The sequence below is a fragment of the Notothenia rossii genome (assembly GCF_949606895.1).
Source record: "Notothenia rossii genome assembly, chromosome: 1".
Classification (NCBI taxonomy): domain Eukaryota; kingdom Metazoa; phylum Chordata; class Actinopteri; order Perciformes; family Nototheniidae; genus Notothenia; species Notothenia rossii.
In genome coordinates this window covers 79145030-79167080 of record NC_136912.1, presented here as the reverse complement: position 1 = coordinate 79167080, position 22051 = coordinate 79145030, and the positions used below count along the sequence as shown (strand labels likewise).

General features: G+C 37.2%; 1 protein-coding gene across 3 annotated transcripts in view; it reads left to right on the top strand.

Annotated features, from left to right (window-relative positions):
* Positions 1–3779: 3779 nt before the first annotated feature.
* Positions 3780–22051, top strand: part of kank3 (KN motif and ankyrin repeat domains 3) — a 31210-nt gene continuing 12938 nt past the window's right edge. The window contains exons 1-2 of one of the 3 annotated variants that reach the window (XR_013809038.1): positions 3780–3846; positions 21968–22027. The gene's annotated coding sequence lies outside the window, so the exon portion shown is untranslated. Of the gene's footprint in view, positions 3847–6697; positions 6833–21967; positions 22028–22051 lie in introns of those variants that run through there. The other 2 variants (XM_079685939.1, XM_079685940.1) reach the window with 2 other exon arrangements.

Sequence of the window (22051 nt, the reverse complement as noted above, 5' to 3'; positions counted from 1 at the left end):
AGGGAAGAAAAAAAAAAAATCATAATTTTTTTTTTTACTCGGAAAATGTTTCTTTATTACATAATAAATCTGATTTTTACAGCCTTTTTGTAGGATAGCAGTATTTTAAAGTGTCAAAAACAAAGTGACAGTAACAGACAAGAAAACCAGTGTTTTTGTACCTACTGGTACTACCAAACAAAGTAAGCATTTTCTTTATGCCACTGCATCTCACAAATAAACAAGGACATTTAATAATCAGACCCTGCAATAAAATAAATCAAGTTTCACTTTAGTTTTTCAAGTAACTCAACTCAAACTCACTAGTCACTCACTCAGCATCATCAGACAGGTTTTTAGGAATATGAGAATGTCCACATTTCCAGGTATTTATAAGCTGGGGTGTTTGGGCATTTACAATATCCCCTGCTCTGGAAACAACTCTCTCGCTTGGTACTGATGTTGCTGGGACACCAGTGGTCGCGTTAACCGAATATTTTATTTAACAATGACGGAAAAATCTGAAAGCAGTCTGTCATTTTGACAGATTAGAACAAACTCGGAACAGCGCCAACGTTTCCCCGCAGCAAGGCTCTGGTGTTATGCCGTGTTATGCATGCCCTCCAAAAGGAAATGATATAGTTCCCAAACCGTAATTTGCCGTACAGATCAATACATGTCTGGGAGGTTTTGCTTCACGCTGTGCGCGTCCCGCGAGTTGCATGCACACACGGCATAACACCGCCCCCCCCCCCCACCCCCCGTTGACAGTTCACGAGCATGCTCTATCGTGAACTGTTCAGATCCGACGCGTAATAAGGGATTATGACGGATATTTTACGATCCTGTCTGTCAAAATGACGGACAGCGAAAAAGTCTAACGCCAGGCTTATTGACATGGCGAGATATAAATATATGGTTGGTACTTGTCAATGTCTCTAGGTGTGTAAATGTAGCCCTGTAAATACGATGTCCTTTTGTGTTATCTGTTGTTTTATTTTCATGTTGTAACCTACTTGCTGCCATGTTGGACAGGTCTCTCTTGAAAAAGAGATCGATGATCTCAATGGGACCACCTGGTTAAATAAAGGTTTAAAAAAAAAAAAGTGTTTTTAAAAAAAAAAAAATTCTTTTTTAAAAATTTTTTTTTTTTTTAAATCGCGGTAGATTTTGTCAGTCTCACGACGGTACTGGGAAGATTATTTACCGCGATACCGCGATATTCGGTATATCGTTACATCCCTACATTTTATACATTTACTAAACTAGGCAAATAAAAAAAAACAAGCTGAAATGGAACAAGGCATGTAAGAAGTGCGAGAATAGAGCTGTGTAAGATATAAATAGTTATTTGATTTAATAAAGGCAGTAGCAAACAGAAGAGTTTTGCAGTGATAGCAAACAGTTACTCATTTACAGCAGAAAGGGCAACATTAGCATTCATTGACATTTAGGTATGAGGAAGTTTTGTATGTTTCTGGCCAACATATTCTCTTCTTTCAGCTCTGTTTTTATAAAAGAAAGCAAGTGAATCAGATTTATTTTGATTTCAGACTATTGTTTACAAAGTCAAACATGTACTTTGAACCCCTTATAAATTATCACTCAAAACAAAAATAAGATATATTAGACACACAATAAATCCTTTAAATCTAAAGACATGTTATTACAATTTCTATTTAATAAGCTGGAAGATGTGGACTGATCATCAGTCTCCTTTAATGCCTTTATAAATAAAAAGTAACAGCCTAAGCCGGACGCAGTGGAAACAAACACAAATTAAAAACCTCTCTGTTTCTCTGACAGTTTATGTTGTTTCCTAGAGCCACACATACAAACCAGATTTTCGACAGTATAACTTTTGGCAGCAGTCATACAGTAATTTTCTTAGGTGTTTTTTAAAGATCAGATTTTCATTTATAACTCTAATGATGTTTTGAACATGATAACAATGAACAAAACTCAGTGATGAAAGACTCATTTTATATTTTACTCAAATAAAAGTAGCAATACTGTTCTGTAAAGATAGTCTGTTACCAGTAAAAATCCTGAATTTAACATGGTAAAATTAGGTTATAATGTCACAAAAAGTCATAACTATATTATTTCATTTTGTAACAAAAAATGTAAGTAATTCTAAAGGCTATTTGGAAAAATATCATTAAAAAGCCATAGTATAAAAACTCATAATATAGAAAACTATGAAAGTTACAGTATACACAGTCCTCGTATAGCATGTCATAACAAGTCAGTAATAAAGTCATAGGAAAGTACGTTAAGAAAAGTCTTGGAATAGTATGGCATAAAAAGTCATAGTTTATGTAAAAATGTCTCAATTCATAAGACATTTTTGTCATACATTTTTTGCAAATAATCATAGTATATTATTATTACATTAAAATGGCATAGGAGGCAATGAAAGACTTCTGTAATGGTATGCCAGAATTCTTTTAAATAAACAGTATAGAACAGGAATACAGCCATAATGAAAAAAAACCGGTATCCAACACACTTTTCCTATTTAAGCACAATGTACTAATGAAATTATTTAAGTAACATTGTAGTACAGCATTTTACCAACTGTAGCTACATAATTCACCTTTAAGCAACATTAGACATTGATGTGTTGAACACAGTTGTCATGTTGTGTGCTTTCAGGTACAACAACAGCGTCCTCAGCTGCTGGCTGCCAGGTAATGCAGTTCTGACGATTTATACAGCATGGCTCAGCCTTTTATTTCCATATTAACAAATATTTTATGATCCGTATTATACTTGTGTTTTGTCTGTAACTGTGACTAACAAGCTCTAGAAAATTCAATAATCGGTTGACTTTGATATGAACTGAAGGGTAGAATCGCAGTAGCATTGGATTTTTTAAATGGAGCAGCACAGGACTAAAACAGGATGATTTAAATAAAAAGTGTCCAGATTATGCTGACAATGATTCTAGGGCAAATACTTGTATTATATGGGTAAATCAACATTTTACTAGCCGTGAATTATTGGACACTTTGGCGCCGTTTGACTGAAATGTCGAACTAGTCCCGCCCCTCTGTCGTTACCAGACAGGCGCTGAATCTCCTTTCTCATTGGAGGACTCAGCTGTCTGTCAGTGATTTATCAGCAACAAACTTAAGAAAGCTGCGTCAAAATACAACCATGAGTTAGACAGGAAATATCATGCCTGCCTTCAAAATCAAATCACTGAAAAGCAACTGTATACATCCCTTAAGATAAAACAGGCTTAGTAGACTTTAAGCAATGGTGAGTGACTACAGTAAACACTCTACAAGTAAACATCCTCGAAATAAACATAATAGCCTATGCGGGAAAAAATGCGAGACCAAAAGTACTCATTGTGCAGAAAAGCCCGTTTTAGAATAATTTACAAATGACTGGATTATACTTGTTGTTGATGCATTAATGCCTTCATTACTTTAATATTGGTTTTCATAATGGTGGAAATTATTTAAAAACATGTTCATACCGCAGACTAATTTTAACAAAATGGGAATCCCCATGTTCCTCTTGTATCATAATTTGTTTATTTTATTTCGATCTTATAATAATATGTAACTAACATTGCCTAAGACATAGGCTATAGTGCAGTAAAATTAATGCTGCTAATCAAGTAGAAGTATCAAGTAGCATACAACGAGAATAAATAGCATAAAGTAGACCTACATGTTGTTGTTTTTTGCTGGGGTCTTATTTTGAAAAACAAAACAGGAAACGCGTTTCACGTGTGAGATAGCTTGACATTAGTCAGAGGGGTAGGAGTTTTTTTTAATTTTCTTTTCCTCCCAAACTTTTCTTACCTTCTCGGAAAGTCATGAGAAGTCTCAGTGAGACTGGAGCCAGAAGGTAAGACACAGCCTGAGGGATCCATTAACTCACATGATGCTGATACTTATTGATTAGCTGGTTATTGCATGACTGATCCAATCGTGAACGAAAGACAAAACGATTTAGCTGAGTGTTTTAGTTATTAGGTGCTTCAAAGAGTTACGGTAAATTATTGATCACAACTAATCATGGTCTAATTGTCTATACAACGCCTGTAGGACATACCTGAAACACTTTCTACATTTAGTTTTTTGCTGCTGTAAATCTGTGTCCTTGATGTTCTAGTATTACTTTTAGTGTCATAGACGTATGTATTTATATTCATAGTGTGCTTTTTATAGTGTTTAAAACATCCATGAATCTTGCCAACATCCTTTTAATTAACTGAATAGACACTTATACTTTCTATCTTTAATATCTGTGAAATATTTAATTCGTCATGGGTTTTGGAAATCATATTTCCTCCAAATTGTTCCCTCCTATTAAGAAAAGCTATTTTCTCTGCTATGTTTGTTTTTAAGAATCATGCTTCCAAAGATCTTTTTCTCTACCTAAACTGTAACTTGACCTTCTTAAAAATAGAAAAATAAAATGAGTAATTGTAAGTAGGCCTATTGATGTTCTGAACAGATGTGGACAAAGTGAAATGCTCTTGTTGGTCATTAATCCCTAATAGTGATTTAGACACGTGTATCTTTCTGTAATCTACCTGTGTTGCTCCACAAATCACTGCACATTTTTATAAAGTTTGCATTTTTGGCTTTCCCGTGACTTTTAGTGGTTTGTGCCAAACATTTATCTCGTACTCTATCTTCATCTCCCTTTCTCGCATAAATCACCTCTGTTTTTGATGCTTCATAAATATGTCCACATCAATGAAGTTAATATAAACTTATGAAATAGTTTGTGTGTCTGCTTCTAGTCGTAGAGCATTAATCTCTCTCACATACTGTTGTTGTAGTTGTTACATGGAATGGAAATCCCCCCTCCACCTCCTGTATAGTCAGAAGTGTTGAACCTCTCCCCCCTCCTCACCCTTAGCTGCTCTCTTGTCTGTTATTACACCGTTCATCATCTCGGCCACCTCACTTCCCCCCGAGCAGTTTTTAAAATGTGGTGTTGAATTTTCAGAGGTCAGTCACAGTGAAACAAACAGAAATCAGTGGTTGACTATCATAAAAGCAACAATACTGATTTTTTTAAAAAGGACCATAAAAGCAGCAGAAACATCTGTCTTGAATATGGTTACTCCTGTTTTGCAATGGGATTCTGGAAAATGTGGGAAATCAAAACTTTAAGTACAGACTTGGATACATTTAGGATGACAGATTCACAGGGTTCGACATGGTTAGAAGATCTTATGCTGGCTTGATGGTTGTTTAGAGTCGTGTACAATTAGATCTTTCCCTTAAACAAATATGGCTATAATCAATATTTAATGACAACAAGATATCAAATGACAATTGGAAAACAATAAGAAAGGGGTAACTCTCTCAGCTCATATAGCATTGTTTTAGACATTGTTTCAGGGAAATAATCACAAAATCGACTGTACTAAGCAGTAAACCACATATAATACAAGTACAGTTAGCAAGTAGCTGGTGAACTTAGAGGAGCGTTTAGCACCTGAAGAGCCAGATATTTCTCTCAGGAGCTGGTGGAGGCCAAAAACAGCTAAAAGAGGGTAAATATAGGCAAATCCGTCATTTGGAATCAAACTTGACTTCAACTAAATGATAGTGTAGCTCTGTAACTACTGCATTTTGAAAAAAAAAAAGAAGCAACTAATTGCTAAGAAGTTGTCACTAAAAAGTGATTATATGTCAAGTTAGGTTCATAACTTGTTTCTGCTGCCTCCAAGTGGCAAACAAAATCAGTTATTGAAGTTCTTTCAAAGTCTGCAAAGATGTAAATGAATCCCTAAATAACATTCGGCTAATTTGTTGATTCTGTTGACTGTGTGTATTTCCACAAGTATAAGGGAGGGTTTATATAAAAGCTAGATGCACATGATGTTATGATGTTCGCTGATACTGGTTCGACTGCAAGTAATGCAGTTTATGTTTCTTGTTTAGGAGTGAGGTTAAATGATAGTTACCATAATGAAAAGAGGGTCGTGTTTTGTTTGGTCTTGGTAACAATCATGTGGAGAATGTTGTAAAAGCTGATTGGATAAAAGGCCACAGAGAAACAATGAATGTTTATTTACTTTAGATAGGAATGTCAGGACGCGCTGGCCTTTCTGTTGCACTTCCTCTCTAGCGCCTTATTGTTAAATGAAACAGAAATACAAGCTAGAAGTTGAATATGCCGTTAATGTGTCGTTATAAGATGAAGGTTGATCTTTGTCATGTTTTTGAAATGCAACTAAGGCAAAGAAATCTGCCCAAATTGATAACGAAACAACCTTCTGTTGCAAAATTGGGATGAGTAAGCTGGAAATTGTCCTTTGAATGAGTGTTTAACTTTCTGACGCCCTCTCAGGGGAAGTGTCTCTTTCTGCAACAGGACTCTGGGGTTTGGCTTACTGCTGTCGCCTCCAAAATAGATTCACTGTAAGTTTAGTTGGCAGTGTCAGGAGGTCACTCTGATACTCTTGATTTTCCTTTTCTGCTCATCTTTTTGGTTTTGTTTCATAGACACTGTTTCTTATTCATGTGATCTTCCCCTATTTACACCTAAGAACAGAAGGAGCACAGTTAATTAGATACAAACTGAATTAAATGTGGTTGTGTGCTCATACTCATGAGCTTGATAAGATGCATGCTGTTGTATCTTTAGCTCTATTTCGAGTGGTTTCAATTTTAGCAGACTGCAAGCTACTCTTTGGACTGCAGTGACATGACGAGCAAAGATAGAGCTGGACTCACCAGCGTTACATTGGACAAACAAAATGACTTGTTCTTCTCTAGAAATCTGATGGTGTTACATTCCAAAAGAACCCCCGTGTTAGAATTGACTCGCTGTTACATGCACAAGGAAACTGTCTGTGTTTATATTTAAGGTCAGTAACAATCTGTGTTGTCTTTGTTTTGGATTTCTTCTTTATAATTATCTTCTTCACTGTGAGCGGCATCTCTTCACGAGGACAGACAGACTGCTGGTAGTATTTGCAGCCTTTGAGAATCTGTCAAATAAGATTTTTAAATCGGCGGGCTCGCAACCTTAAATGTTTTTCCTGCTTCCTCTTTGGTCTCTACAGTCAAGCCAAGTTGTTCAACATGAATTTACTGACATCACCTCAATGGAAGTTTTGAATCAGTTTATTCCTACGCCCATTGTGAAGTACCACTGGAAGGCATTCAGACATTTCTTAGACGTTGTTGTTTTGAGATACATGTTAGACAATGAAACAGTTTGCGTAACATAAGCAATGTTTTAAATGGCAAACCAATTGCCTCTCCAGCAGTGGCGAAAGGTACCTCATTACATTTACTAAAGTAATCTATAATGAAGTAAGTGTACTTTACTGAGTGTTTTTATTTTATGCTACATTGATGCTTTGTTTTTCTTTCTAACAGCTTTACTTAATAGACTCTTTTTGTAATATAATTTCATATATATATCAAATCATCTGTAAACTTTTGTTATATATTTAACTCCCCACAATATATAAAGGATTTAAAAATAAAACAGTAAAATGCTGCTCACACATGAATTAATCAGTAAGCCAGTAATATAATGTAGAACCCCCACAGATTAATTTTTTGCGTTTTTAGCATATTTTGCTTGCTAGCTGATATTACTTCTGTCTTTTTGTTCCCCATTAGCCTGACTGGTGTCATTGAAATGAATGAGAGGGCTGCACTTTCCTCTAGAGAGTGAAAAGTCCTGTCAAAGGTCAGGCCATTTGTTTATTAGTTCAAAGCTGATCTCGTGATCAAAATCAGAACATTAATTCCAGGAGAGCTTAAACATATTAATTATCTGCTCTTTGAAAGTCTGTGTTCTGTTGACCTTTTATTAAAGCTTAAGCTTCTCTTTTCTTCTCAGGCAACAATTAGTTTTAAGTGTCTGGGCTGTGTGAAACCTGATATCAGCAGGGTTTCATCTGAATTAGCATGCACCCAGGCTTTGGAAAAGGAAATTACCACTTTCAGCTTCATGCCAGATCCTATGATTGGAGTGGTTTTCCAAAATGTCCCTAAAGGAGAAGAAGCTCTTCAGTCCGTCTGCGAGAAGCAGTTGAGTTTTCTTCTTTTAGTTTAGTTTTAACAAGCTAGGAAAAAACAAACTTGTGTTCTGATTTTTGTAGCATATGTTAACAATGGCACCAGAGTTAGCAGGAAGTATTGAGTGATTACAATACATGACAAAAACACACAGCAGAATTAGATAAATATCAACTACACACACATTTAATAATATTAAATATTTGTGCTGTTTGTTCTTTGTTGCTGGTAAACTGTATTATACTTACAAGAGTTTCTTATACGGTTATTTTCAGTGTTAGTCTTGAGATTGTTATGTCTGAAACTCAAGCAAACTCTACTGATGTTTTCTTTTGCAGATTGTGTTTGAATTTAATTGTTATCCCAAGACATTGGACGATGGGATGACAGATTAATGGTTTCAAGAAATCTAACCTAATAATGTGGAATTCAGTTGGATTATTTTCGTCATGAAGTCCTTCCTCCTGACATTTCAGCTCTGATCTCTCTTTTTGACTTTAATATAATTCTATAAAGCTATCAGACTTGAACGGACTCTTTGAGTAAAATGAGACCCTGGAAAACTTGATTATCTTATGGTCATGAAAAAAGAGTTTGATCATTTGAGAGCTAACTTGTGATGTGGACCATTTGGAAAATTAATTGGGTCATTTTAGGATCACAATAACTATATCTCAGGTTAAAAAACAGTGAGCGGTTACAGGCGGAAACAGATGTAAATGTCCAGATGATTAACTGCTGGGAATTCAAGATAACAGATAACCCTTGTGTTCCTTTGTTTCATTTACCGATTGAAGATGAGGCTTTCTGAATAGATACTATCAGCTTTTTACCTGAGGCTCTGGATTTCTTATCCTATAATCATTCATATTTTTTCTGAAAACTAAAGGGTTGTTTAAGGACAGTGCCACTCATATTGAAGTCAATGTCAAAACCAGCAACTTTCCCACTTTCCTACCAAACTTCACCTACTTTAAAAAATGTTCACAAATATAAAGTTCAAATTTTGAAATAAGCCGAACAATTTCTGAGAAAAAGCTGTAAAGAACTGACTGTAAACATTTATTAATTAACACATAGATATGAATAGTCATGACATGGCTAAAATGTAACGCCAACAAAGCATGGATAACGAGATGGGCTCCGTAATGCCAAAGGGGTCCGGATTCATTTGAACACGTCATGATAACGTTAAAATGTAACTTTGTCCAGTAATAGTTTTTACCGAATCAAACTTGAACGCATCAGTAAGTAAATCGATGGCACCTCTGTTGAAGTCGGATGTTTGCTCTGTCCACCGGCTGCTAACGGCTAACGGTAACTAGCTGTACTCATGCTGATTTCAACAGGGTTTTGTTGTTAAACATTGACTATCGTAAAGGGGAATAAAGGTTTTCGAAATGTTGATATTGACATCCTTTATACAGAATATCACACAATTTCTCAATGAGCGTCTACCACTGTGGTCCAATCACATGCTCCCCCCTCTGCTATCACCTCTGCCTGAGAAACGCTGAATAAAGAACGCAGGGCTAAAAATACCAACACTTACTCAAGAACTTAGGCAGAGCTTTGGAGACAGGCACTGATTAAACCGTTTGCGCACAAATAACGATGGGAAAACACCGAACTAGCCAATCAATGCAGCTATAATTTGGTTCATATGATGAAATAGTTTACTCTACCAGACTCTGATTGACATGTTGTGATAGTTGACCCTAAAAGCCTTTTTGGCTGTAAAATGGTGAAAGTGGCAGAAGGGTTGACTTCTGAGGCTTGAGAACCAAAAAGGTCTTCTCTCTGTCGAAGAATCAATCCTTGACTGCCAGAAACACTTCCTCTAATGCCTGAAACCCTTTGAACCATTTTTTTCTGACGAAACAATGAATGTTTTTGTGTGCAGAGGAGAGAGAAGTTTAGTTTGCGGTTGTACTAAAACTTTCTCTGGCGCCTGAGAAAGCTTCTGAGAGCGAGCCATTGAACTCCAGTTTCAAACTAGTTTTCCAGCACAGAGATCACCTCTGTTCACAGGCTCATAATGGAAGAGATTTTGTGTTTAGCACTGTGGAAAAGCACCTCTGCCATCTGAAGTCAAATAAAGAGGCTGTATAACACCTACATGGTCGGATCCCAATGCAGGATGAAAGGAAACTTTTGTATCCTATTTTTCTTTGGATAGTCCCACTTTTTGTTACAAATAGTGTTTTATGTTCTGTTACTCTTTTTATCTCCTCTTTCTATGTATACTTTTCTATTGTGCAAGTGCTTTAAAAAAAGTTAAAGAAAATGCCGGCTCCATTTTGTAATAGGGGTTTTAAAAAGACCTTACTATTACTATCAATGAAAAATAAATAATTGACTTCTTCTTCAGATCAGTTATAAGCCAATTATTAAGTATACCATTTGGGTAGCTCAGTTGGAAAACATCTATGTGACTGGTTTGTCAATTCAAGTCATGTTAATATATAAAACATTGAAATAAACAAATAATGAGTGGTCAGAGGTTCCTCTATTTTAATACATACACACTATACTGTACATTCAAAGCAAATGTTATTTGGTTTTGCTACAGACTGTCCATTGGAGAGTGTTCCCGATGAACTAAAAAAACAAAATAAATCGAATGTATTTTTTTTAAAAACATTTATATTTTATTAAACATTTTCAAAAGACAAAAACTCATGGACAAGGACATGGCTCACACACATCACAAGTAGGACAGGACATAACATGAAGGGTGGGGGGTAGGGGGATTACAGTGTCAGTTACATTTGATGTATGCATATGGCGTTGTATTTATACATGATTTGCTTCATAATATAGGTATACTTCATTGTTTAATAGGTAAATAAATAGTCAAATAAATAAATACATATATATATATATATATATATATATATATATGCACACATATGTACATATACACACACACATCTCTTCCTTTTATGATTAATTCACCTATTCATCCATTTCCCATTTAATTTAACTTCTTTCATTATTATTACCGTTATTTTTCTGTTTCTTCATAGCTCATTTCTCTTTATATTTACTTGTTAATATATATTATTATATTTATTGTTGGCAGCCGAGATGGTTTGAGTCCAGGAAAGCCCTTATCTTATCCCAAAGCCTGTTGTCTGGCTTAACCAAATATAACAGGGAGAAAGCAGCTTCCTCCACACTTAAGATGTTTAGGAAGTCCTCCAGCCATCTATTTAAATTGAAGCAGTTGGGCTCTCTGACTTTCCAGTTCATAAGAACGAGGCGTTTAGTTGAAAGGCATGCTAGGGCTATGAGTTTACTTGCAAATGTTGATGTTATGCCATTGAGCGGGTATCGAATGTATTAACGGAGCCAGCGCACCTTCACACGACTTGACAAACTAAACGTTGGTTGTTCTTGCCTCTAACTCATTAATGAAACATTAGTAAGGTATTTATTTATCTTCTGTTTCTTATTAGAACACGGTTACCAACACTCTGAAAAACAAGGAGCTAAAATAGTTGTTTAATGAATTGAATAAATGATGTTGGAGTGTAAAAAAGTGAAATGTTATGTAAAGGCTCCTTTGTGATTTGGGTTGGATTAGTCTGTAGATTGTCTCAGACTCGGCCGCGTGGCATCATTATGTTCAATGAAGCTTTCTAATGCCTGGGAAACATCAGATTTCCTCTCAGGGGTAATCTGAGAAGCTAACTGAATCACTGCCTGATGTTAGAGCCCACAAACATGTATTTTTCACAGAAGCAGCTCCATGTTGAGAAAGGTGTGTTCACAGGAGCTTTGGAAGACATTTTAAAGACCTACATACACCCAGTGCCTTGTCATTACTCCAACACTCAATGAAAGAGATGCTGAGATGGTGTAATTTCCACCAGTATGGGAAACAACACAATATAATAGACATATCTTTCAGTTGTTTCTGGGCAGAAAGCTGCTGACATCTGGTCCTGTTGTGCAGTTAGAAGACTCAAACATCTGTTGGCTCCAGTTTGCTACTGATGTGAAAGAGACATACTGTATGGGTCTTAAACACAAATCTGTGGACCGGATATCTAGGTCAACATAGAGAGACTTTTGGAGATGCTTAAAGCTGGTTTATTTAAGTTATTTGCTTGGCTAGAAACACAAAAAGCTGAAGTGATTAAGGGAACAGGGAATGTGCGGATAGAGAAAAACATTTGTATATGGAAAATTCAGTTAGGAAAAAAGTGTTTTCTAACAGATCTAAAAAGCAGCTTCAACAACAGTGCAGTTTACAGGCCTGCAGAGTTTGTGTCTCACCACAGAAGGGAAAACAAGGTGTTTTTCTTCCAAAAATGCAACGTGACATTAGAGCTGGAAACTGGCTAATTGGGAACAACTCGACATGTGAGCTCTGCTTTGTTTGAGGGAGGGGCAGTTAGCCGTCAGCCATTGGACGTCCCAGTCTCAGCTGATTGCATGCTGCTGCCGCTGCTGGGATACTAACTGTGTGCAGCTCTCTGGGCTGCAAACTGATGCTAAAACCTTTTTTTCGGAAATAAACATGAACAAGCTATTTCTTATAATGTATTCATGTCCAGTCCGGTTTGTTCTGTGGTGGTCTCTGTTTAAAGATTTACTGGGTAAAGTTGCCAAGATATAACCTATCCCAAAATACTTTTACCATTGTAAATTCTTTCCATCTTCTTCTTTCTTATTTGTGTGAAACTCCCACTGAGTGTTTTTTTTGTGAGCTGCAGTGAGGGACAGGAGCACAAGGTGGGATTATTGAACTGAAATGACTGAAACGTTGGAAGATGCCCACTTGATTTATCAATACTCAAGTGTCCGATGTCGACTGAATGTTTTCGTTTAGAAAAAGGAAAATGGATTTCCCCCAATCTTGGCCTTCTCTATGTCTTTGAATGTACATTAGTATGGACATGCGAGTATTGTATAAATAAGACTTGAAAAATATGAACTTACTTAATATAAACATTGATAAACGTAAAATTGATGAGGCTTTAGGTGTGTTTAGAGCGCCGACTGATCCTGTTGTCATTGGCTACATTTGCTTCAAACGATGGACACTTTCCCTTATGTTGATTATGTGATGGATAAGACAAAAAATTACAAGGATTGGGTCGACTCAAAGAGCTTCTCAGCATCTTCAGATCCACTGGGAAGCCAGACTCTGTTCATCTTAACAATCCCAGAGTGACGGACTTCCCCGGCCACTTTATTGAATCACTTTGTGACATTTTGAACCTGGACACAGTCGGCTAAAAGGCAGGGATTGTAGGGGAGGGGTCTGTTGTGGAGAAAACAAGGAGTCTTCACAAAACTTCTCGAAAACAGCGTCACCACTAAACGGGCATAAAGCCTCATTGTGGGGGCTGAATGTGCCTGATTGTGTTTGCTGAGGAATCTGGAAGGAAGAGGGAGGGTGGGCAGGACGCATGTGATGTTTGAAGTCAACCTGATTGTGATCAAATATAAATAAATTGATCTATCTTTTTATCTGGTTACAGAAGGACACGCAAAACATAAATGTGACCCCAGTGTTTAATGAACAGCGTTTTACACAGGATAACATCCCATTACTGTTGGTAGTTACATGGGGGGCACCAAGGAAGGGCTAAGCTATCAAAGTGCTGGAATAAGATTATTTTTTTACAAGTATTCTTTTTTCATTATAGTGTACAGTAATCGGATTCATTTCATTTATATTGTAATATCACAGTACACTCACTACACTCCCCACTCCCTCCCTCCACCCGCACATGCCCATACGGGCAAAAAAAAAAAAAAATGCTTATCAATATAACTTAAACAACAGAGCCATGAAAATAAATATAAAACAGAAAAAACAGAAAGAAAAAAATAAGATTTGATATATTTTATAATAAAATACATCAAACAAACACACTTTCTAACATGACAAAGAACGTCTCTCTGTTTCTCTGCATGGGCGATTGTCAGTAGACCCCCTTCCTCTAATTGGCTCCTTCTCTTGTAATGATACAACAACATGTTTAGTTTCAGTTTACATCAATGTCCGTTTTAAATGTCATCACTTTACCCTGTTGGACATCTGTGTAAAATGTCCTCCAGGTCTTATTTTTAGAATAATGGGAGGCGGATAACTCAAATTTGAGGCATACAAATTCAAAAATATGTTGCTAAATGTATTTTGGTGGCTGTTGATATACCTAGACGTCCTGCGCAGTAAAAGTCTGTTTGGGAAACACACATTTATGATGAAAAGATGGGAGACAGGAAGTAGCTCAGCTCTTTTTATATACAATGTTTATATAGAGAGGTGTCCGACTGTAACTGCGTGACACTTTAACACTTGAGTCCTCGTGCAAAAGTGATAGCACGTTATCTAACCTCTGTGTGATGCATCATGTGCTGTTGGCCTTGGTGCTGTTATTGGCAGCAGTGTGTTTGTGTGTGTGAGCGTGTCACACTGGCTCTATTTGTTCAGCTCTCAGTTTGTGCTTGCCCTCTCTCCGGTGATTTCCTGCTGCCTTCAGGAAGCAGCTTTCAGGACGGCCTGATGGGTTTCCTGGCAGGCCCCCCCCCCCCCCCCCCCCCGAACTGGGAGACAATAGGAGGTCTCCCACAGGGGCATGAAGGGGTTGTGTGTGTGTGTATGTAGTGATGAGGGGGATTTATTGAGGGAGTAGTGGGCTTCCCTTCAGGAAACTGCAGATTTATATCCAAGCAGCAGAGAGGCCCTCGTGTGTGTCTCTTGTGTTTGTGTGCTTGTATATCTGTCTATTAGGCCTAAATGTCCTCACAAGGATAAAGGCATGATGATACAAATGTTCTTCTTGCCTCCACAAGACATTAAGTTCTGGATTAGGAGCTTTAAGCTTTTGGTTAAATGAGAAAGTGGAAGTTTGTTAACTTTCGTGTTGAGATGCTGTTTCCTGTGTTCAGAGCTCTTTCTTCACTACAGACATAGCAGCTAAAGAACAATCTCACCGCAGTGAGCAGTTTTCAGTTTGGGTTTATATATATTTATATTCTTTCTTGAAATTGGAAATGGAAAATTCTGACTGAAGGCACATTAAGTAGAGGCTTTTCTGCTGTTGATTTTTAGGGGAGTCAAAATGTTGCAATTAGCTGAAAGTCTGTGATAGGGTTAAAGTTGTAAGACCAAAACACGGAGAGTACATCATAGGGTAGCCTTACCCAAAAGTATATCCTGCCTATCTCATCTATCTTATTCAATATGTGACCATATTCTATAAAACAAACTTCATGCTGATTGGGAGAAGACTTAAAACCACTGATTTAGACCTTAAAGTGCAAGTGAGATGTTTGGTATTTTCGCATACAGTAGACTTCTAGGAAACCAGAGTTGATGTGAGATTAGAGTTTGGGAAAACACATTTAAGAAATACAAATGTTTTATAATCAGTCAAAGTCCACTTTAGTTGATGAATGGTTGGTTCGATTCAGAAAAAGACAATGGGTTTTACTCAAAATGAAATCAGTGTGTGGCATATGGAGAAGTTTTTGTGTGTGTACGAACATTTTTTCCTCATGTAAAGCAGTCGGTTAGCAAAAACTGATGACTTTCCTTCTCAGGGAAAGGGCGTCAGGCGGTGGGGGTGAGGTCACTGTTTAAAAACATGGCCCCAAAGCCTCGACCCAGCACAGCATTTCCTCTTCCACTGAAAGCAGCAGGACAGCTCGATGTTCTCTTCTCCATGAGTCGGCTCAACTCGTCACATGTTCCTACTGAACCTTTCAAGCAGTAACATCCTGAAGTAGTGTTTATTCCACTTCGTTTGACAGAGCCCTGACAGAGGTTTATTTTACAATTTTAGTTGTGACTGTTGCATTCAAAAGTGGATTGCAGTGTTGCATTCAAAGTGAAAACTGTCATGTAATTTGTAGCCTTGGGAAAATACAGACGTCTAAAGCTTTCTGATGAGTCTAAAGGACAATTACCTTTTTCTGTTCACAGTAAAAAACGTTAGGCGTTTTTTTTACTCCCTAATATTGGTAGCCTTCAACATAAACTTTATAATCTCTGACTAAAGAATACGTGTGTTGCTTTGAGGACTTATCTACATGCGTTTATGGGCATTTTTGTTAAATTGTTCTTGGCTTGTGCATGTGTCGTTATTATTGAGTTGGAACTTGTGTGTGTGTGTGTGTGTGTGTGTGTGTGTGTGTGTGTGTGTGTGTGTGTGTGTGTGTGTGTGTGTGTGTGTGTGTGTGTGTGTGTGTGTGTGTGTGTGTGTGTGTGTGTGTGTGTGTGTGTGTGTGTGTGTGTGTGTGTGTGTGTGTGTGTGTGTGTGTGTGTGTGTGTGTGTGTGTGTGTGTGTGTGTGTGTGTGTGTGTGTGTGTGTGTGTGTGTGTGTGTGTGTTGATCAGGACTGGGTGGTTGAAGAGAGAAGGAATGCAGCTTGAAGTCTGTAATTTGCTGACTTTCATCAAATCGGAGAGAAAAACAGCAACACTTGAGATGTGTCTGTGTGTTTGTGTGTGTGTGAGAGAAAATAAGTGGGTGAGAGGAGAAATGAGTCATGTGAGGATAGCAGGGTAGAGATGAAGAGAGTAAATAGGGGGGAAAGAAAGAGAGGAGAAAACATAAAAAATGTTTCATCGAAGGATAATGAAGAAGATTGAAAAAAGAATAAACGTGTGGAGGGGGAAAGCCTCAACTGTCTGGGGTTAATTTGGTTGTTTAACAGTCCAACTAACTTTCAACACACAGTTTCATGAATAATACTCTACAGAAAATGATCCACAGCCCTTGCTGCTGTCATTCCTCTGGTTTAAAAAACATGTTTGATATCCATACTATATACATGGTGAAACCATTTCATGAAAAAATTGGTATATAAATATATGTACTGTATATCTGTGTTTTTTGTCATCGCAGCTTCTGCTTGCACGATAGATTGTGAGAGACTGTTGTATATTATATATTGCGGTAACGTTTCCTCATACTGTGCAGCCCTACTTTGAACCCAATGATTTATCCTATAAAATAGGATACTTGATAATGAGCTCTGGCACTTGAATGGTGTTTGGCCTGTAACCCAGAGCTTCTGAAAACCTACATTTTTAAAGAACCTTTAAAAAAGATAACCAGGTTCTGCTTTGTGTTTCTACAAAAATATTCTGGAGACGTCTGTTACCGTTTCTTAGGTTCCTGAAGTGGGAAAGGCATGAAGCTTAAACTGAGCTCCTCTTTCTGTCCTTCAGTGTCCATGTTATGTTTTCACTTGTTAGGGGAGAGATTATATTCAGTGTATTGAGTAGCTGGTTGATCTAGGGATGCACGATTTTGGTAAAAAATCTAATTGCAATTTTTCTGACAAATATTGCGATTCGATTTGCGATATTTGTTTTTAAGCGACCCAACAGAAGTTTATTGTGAAATGCGGCCATATCTCCGGCTAGGAAGGTCGTATCAACCTGCTCCCGTCTCTAGCACCCCCGCAGCCCGAGCTAGGAGTGAAAGAACTACACTTACATGAAACTTCCGTTGGGTTGCTTTAAAGTCAAGCTTCAGTTTAAGATTCACCCTGTAATAGATGTAAAACATGTGATGGAGCATTACTAACCTGACTCAGATGGTTTGTTTCACCAAACCATGGTTTGTTTCACCAAAACATCTAGGAAAGCTCCATTGGAAGCCATTTGGAAAAGTATTTCAAAAATACTTGGCAGGTGATTAGATCAATCTGTCTATCGCCTTCTATCATGGGCCACTTCTGATTGGTTAACAATGGCTGGTACATGTGGAGCACAGCACTTCTGATTGGTGTGGATGACTGACACACAAGAAAAAAAAGAAGAAGAAAAACAGCTTAAAAAAATCGCAGGCTTTGCGATTTGATAATCGCATCGTCTCAAATCGCAATTTCGATTTAAAATCGATTAATCGTTCAGCCCTATGTTGATCTTATCATCTATATCATTCATCAATGTTTTAAGAATGGCAACCGAATGGTTATTAGTGATATGGGGATGCATACAAATATGAGTATGATTCTCCAGCATTTCTAAACGAATTTCATACTTTCTGACGTTGATACTTTCTTTAACTGCAGCATGTCTCAGTGAATCTCTCATCGTCACATGTGCTTTGCATCCTTTGCCATGTTACATTTGCCGTCATTAAGATATAGATGTATAGTTCCTGCATATTTTCATATTGTGCAGAAAACATGCCGCTTTGTATGCTTGTGTCCGTCAATAATCATTATGATCCCATCGACTCTTTCCCAGAAGTTCATATGCTCTTTGTTTTGTCTCTTTTTGAAAATGCTTTGTTTCATTACATTACATGTCACTTGTTAGACGCTTTTATCCAAAGCGACTAACATACTCAATACTGTGGGCAATCCCCACACGAGCAATTTGGGGTGAAGTGTCTTGCCCAGGGACACAACGACATGCTGACTGCAGTGGGGTTTGAACCTGTGACCCCCTGATCCGAATACTAACTCACAATCCACTGCACCACACGCATTGATTCAGACCATATCAGCTCTTATGGAAATCGGTTAATTGCAACGGTAAGGTTTTTTTTTATCCTAAACAAACTCAGTAAACCAACAAGGTGAGGTCCCATCCTTGACAACCTTTTAGGATAACTTGGTAATGATTGCCTGCAGCATCATGTTTACTGTGCCTTGACCTGAGGGCAGAATCTGACAGAAACACTGAGCAGGAAAAGAGCTGCGGTTGATAAGACACTGAGCCGAAACGCTGTAAGCAGTTAGAGACGATTTGTTGTTCTTTATTTTCACCACATTTTAATTCAGTCATTGTCCACTAGGGGTGCAACAACTAATCGATTAACATCTATTATCAAATTAGTTGCCAACTAATTCAGTTCGTCGATTCGTTGGTGACGTCATCACGTGTGTTTTACGCGCCGTTAAGCTCCAACGTTATTGGTATTTTTATCGGTACTGGAGACATTTAAAAAATATCTGTCATATATTATTGCTACAAAAACATTATAACGCAGTCTTAGTGTCGCCAACTCGTTTCTAATATGCAAAAAGGCAAACAAAAAATGCGTCTATGATGTATTTTCGACGAGATCTCTCTCCCCCGTCTGAGTGCGAGGGGGCGGGGCAGTTTACACACACGCAGCTGCTACATGCAGCAACACAGAACGCGCTCCGAGGTGTGGTTAAACTGTACCCGTCTCGATGTGGACAATGCTCGTTGCCAAAAGTGCAATAAGAGTTTAGCATGTAAGGGCGGTAACACGAGCAATTTGTCTAAACATTTAGCAAAAGTACTCCACATTCAGACGGAGGAATGCACCGGGTTCGACTGTCTTTCTAGTAGCTCTGTCAGGTATGCTAGCAGCAACACACGGAGCTAACTCAATTATACAAACATGGGTTAATGATTAGAGGTAACTGAGTTATTTATTTTGTTAAAGTTTCAGCTATTCTGTTTACAGTTCTGTTATCACATTATTTAATACGATTTGTTAAAAACACTGTTGTTTCTTTTGATGTGAAATATTATTTATTTAATTTAAATAAAAAGCAATGTTAAATTTGTTCAAAATGTGTTTAGTTAATTGAATAATATATGTATTTTTGAATCAAGTATTCATCTTCATTGTTAGTTTCCACATGCCTAAAACAACCTCAAGCTAAATCTAAAAGTTGATGGCTAAATAAGAGCGCTTGAGAAATTGTGCAAGGCATAATAGTCCGAATAGTCGATTAATCGATAGATTAATCAATTATCAAATTAGTCGTTTGTTGCAGCCCTATTGTCCACGCATTACAAATTATAATATAATCTGTGATAATAAATCAGATGCCTGTCGGATTGTTGCGGCGTTTACTTTGTCAATAAACTGCTTGTGTGCTGCAGTTCCAGCTGACAGATGATGAGTGTGTGTGTGTGTGTGTGTGTGTGTTTATAGGTTATCAGTAGTCAGTCAGCCAGAAGGACGACCGGCGTGTTGCAACAGCGTTTGTGAGGAATGTGCCTGAGGCTGCTTGAAAACACATCTGTATGTTTAAAACTGAATGAATGACTTCATGTATGTGAGGTTTGAGTGTGTGTACAGGTTACTGTACCTTAGACTGTACGTTATTTCAAAGGCCGATCTGTGTTGCACCCATCTTTCTCTCTATTTTTAAAGTTGTTTTTCTGTAGAAGTCTTGAGAAAACGCATCAGTTTTAGTGTTTCAGATAAAAAGCAGACTCCTATCATTTCCTTTATAAACCCATTCACACGTGATAGGGATGTTTGTGGCGGTGAATGAGGATAAACACCTTTTCCCAGTGAATACCAGTGTCCTGTTGTCCAGCATTACATTTTTTAAATGTTATTCTTCCTCTCTTCTCTAACTTCTCTTAGTGGTGTATCGTCTTTGGTCTTGGGGAAATGTGTAGATGAGATTAAAAATATACTTGAATTTCTAAAGAAAAATAGGTACCACTTTATATTAAGGTACACAAATTCACCATCAACTAGTTGTTAATTAACATGCATATTAGCAGTATATTGGCTCTTTATTAGTCATTATAGCCCACCTTTTCTCCTTAGCATTCGTAAACAAGTAGATTGTTGCTTTTATTTGCTTTCAGTGGTCTATTGTTTTTACTATATGGTTGTTTTTATGTTTGTATTTTTATTTTGTAATTGTTTATTCTGGTTTGTTTTGTGTTGGTATCTTTTATGTGATTTTATACTTATTTTTATGTTTTGTGAGCTGAGCTGTGTGATTTTATATGTTATGTATCTCTCTGTACAGCACTTTGGTCTGGAGGTTTTAAGTGCTATATAAATAAAGTTGGATTATAAAACACTTATTAATGCCTTATTCTACATTACCATATTCTACAAGTAATAGGCTATTAGTTGAGAGTTTTTCCTCAATAACCCTCTAATCAGTGCTTATTTATTGCAAGTAAGGAAGTTGTTGTTCATGAGTTTTGGTCTTAATATGCTCTGCTCAATATGGGCCTAATAAGTAGTACAACAAGAATAGTCATTCTCCCATAATGACACTTAACAAATATGATCTATTCTTATGTAACAAGACATTAAACTATAAGTGTTAATTAAGTCTAAATAACTCCAAATTAGGTATTTTTACATTACATTACATTACATTGCATTTAGCTGACGCTTTTATCCAAAGCGTCAGCTAAAGCGTTATTTCTATCAAAGAATATGTTCCCCTATTTTAAAGTGAAGTCTTGTTCCTAACCAGTAAGCTAGTAATTTGACTCCAATTGACCTGAACAGGTTCCCTATTCTAAAGTTGCCACCACTTCACACTTTGTAAATACATTATAGCACACAACTACTGAAATTAACCTCAACAGTACATGAACAAAGTAGGCTCACATTGAAATATCTGTTTTATTAATGAACCACTAAAGAGAGGTTCAGACACATGTACGAAAACATGTCAAGTTTCTCCAAGGCTGAGAACACATATGCAGCCTGTATGTTTGATTATGTATTTGTGATCATACTGTGTGACTGACCTGCATGTATGTTCTTACACAATAGGTGTACTGTTCTCTCTATGTGTTGTACTGTCTCAGTGTGAACATAGATTAAACAGACTGCCAAACTCTTTTGAGAGCCAGGGAATGAGCAACCATGCTCCTTTGTTGACTTATTTGCAGTCCACTGACATTATGAAACTATAAAAAAAAATAAGTTACAAGGCACTTAATGATCTCATACATGCAGAACTCTAGATTAACTTTATTTCAAATGTTCACATTGGTGACATATTGTTATATGTATACATATATATCAGGAGGTGTTGGGTAGCTTTACTGGGGAATGAACATCATTCTCCACAGCATATTCACTGGTTTGGTATTTTCATGGTGGTAAACAAGCATATCTGTTTTTGTTTTCTGTTTTCTGAGGCTTGGTTAATGTGAAGGTTCATGGTTATATGATTAATATGCTGCAGTGATGGTACCTGATGTGTTTCTAATGGTGGATGTTTGTGTCTCAGGGCTGAGTGGAGCAGGAAGGAGCAAACCAGCCTGAATCGCTCACTGAGCGGCTGAGAGAGGTAAACTTCTCAACATAACATTTA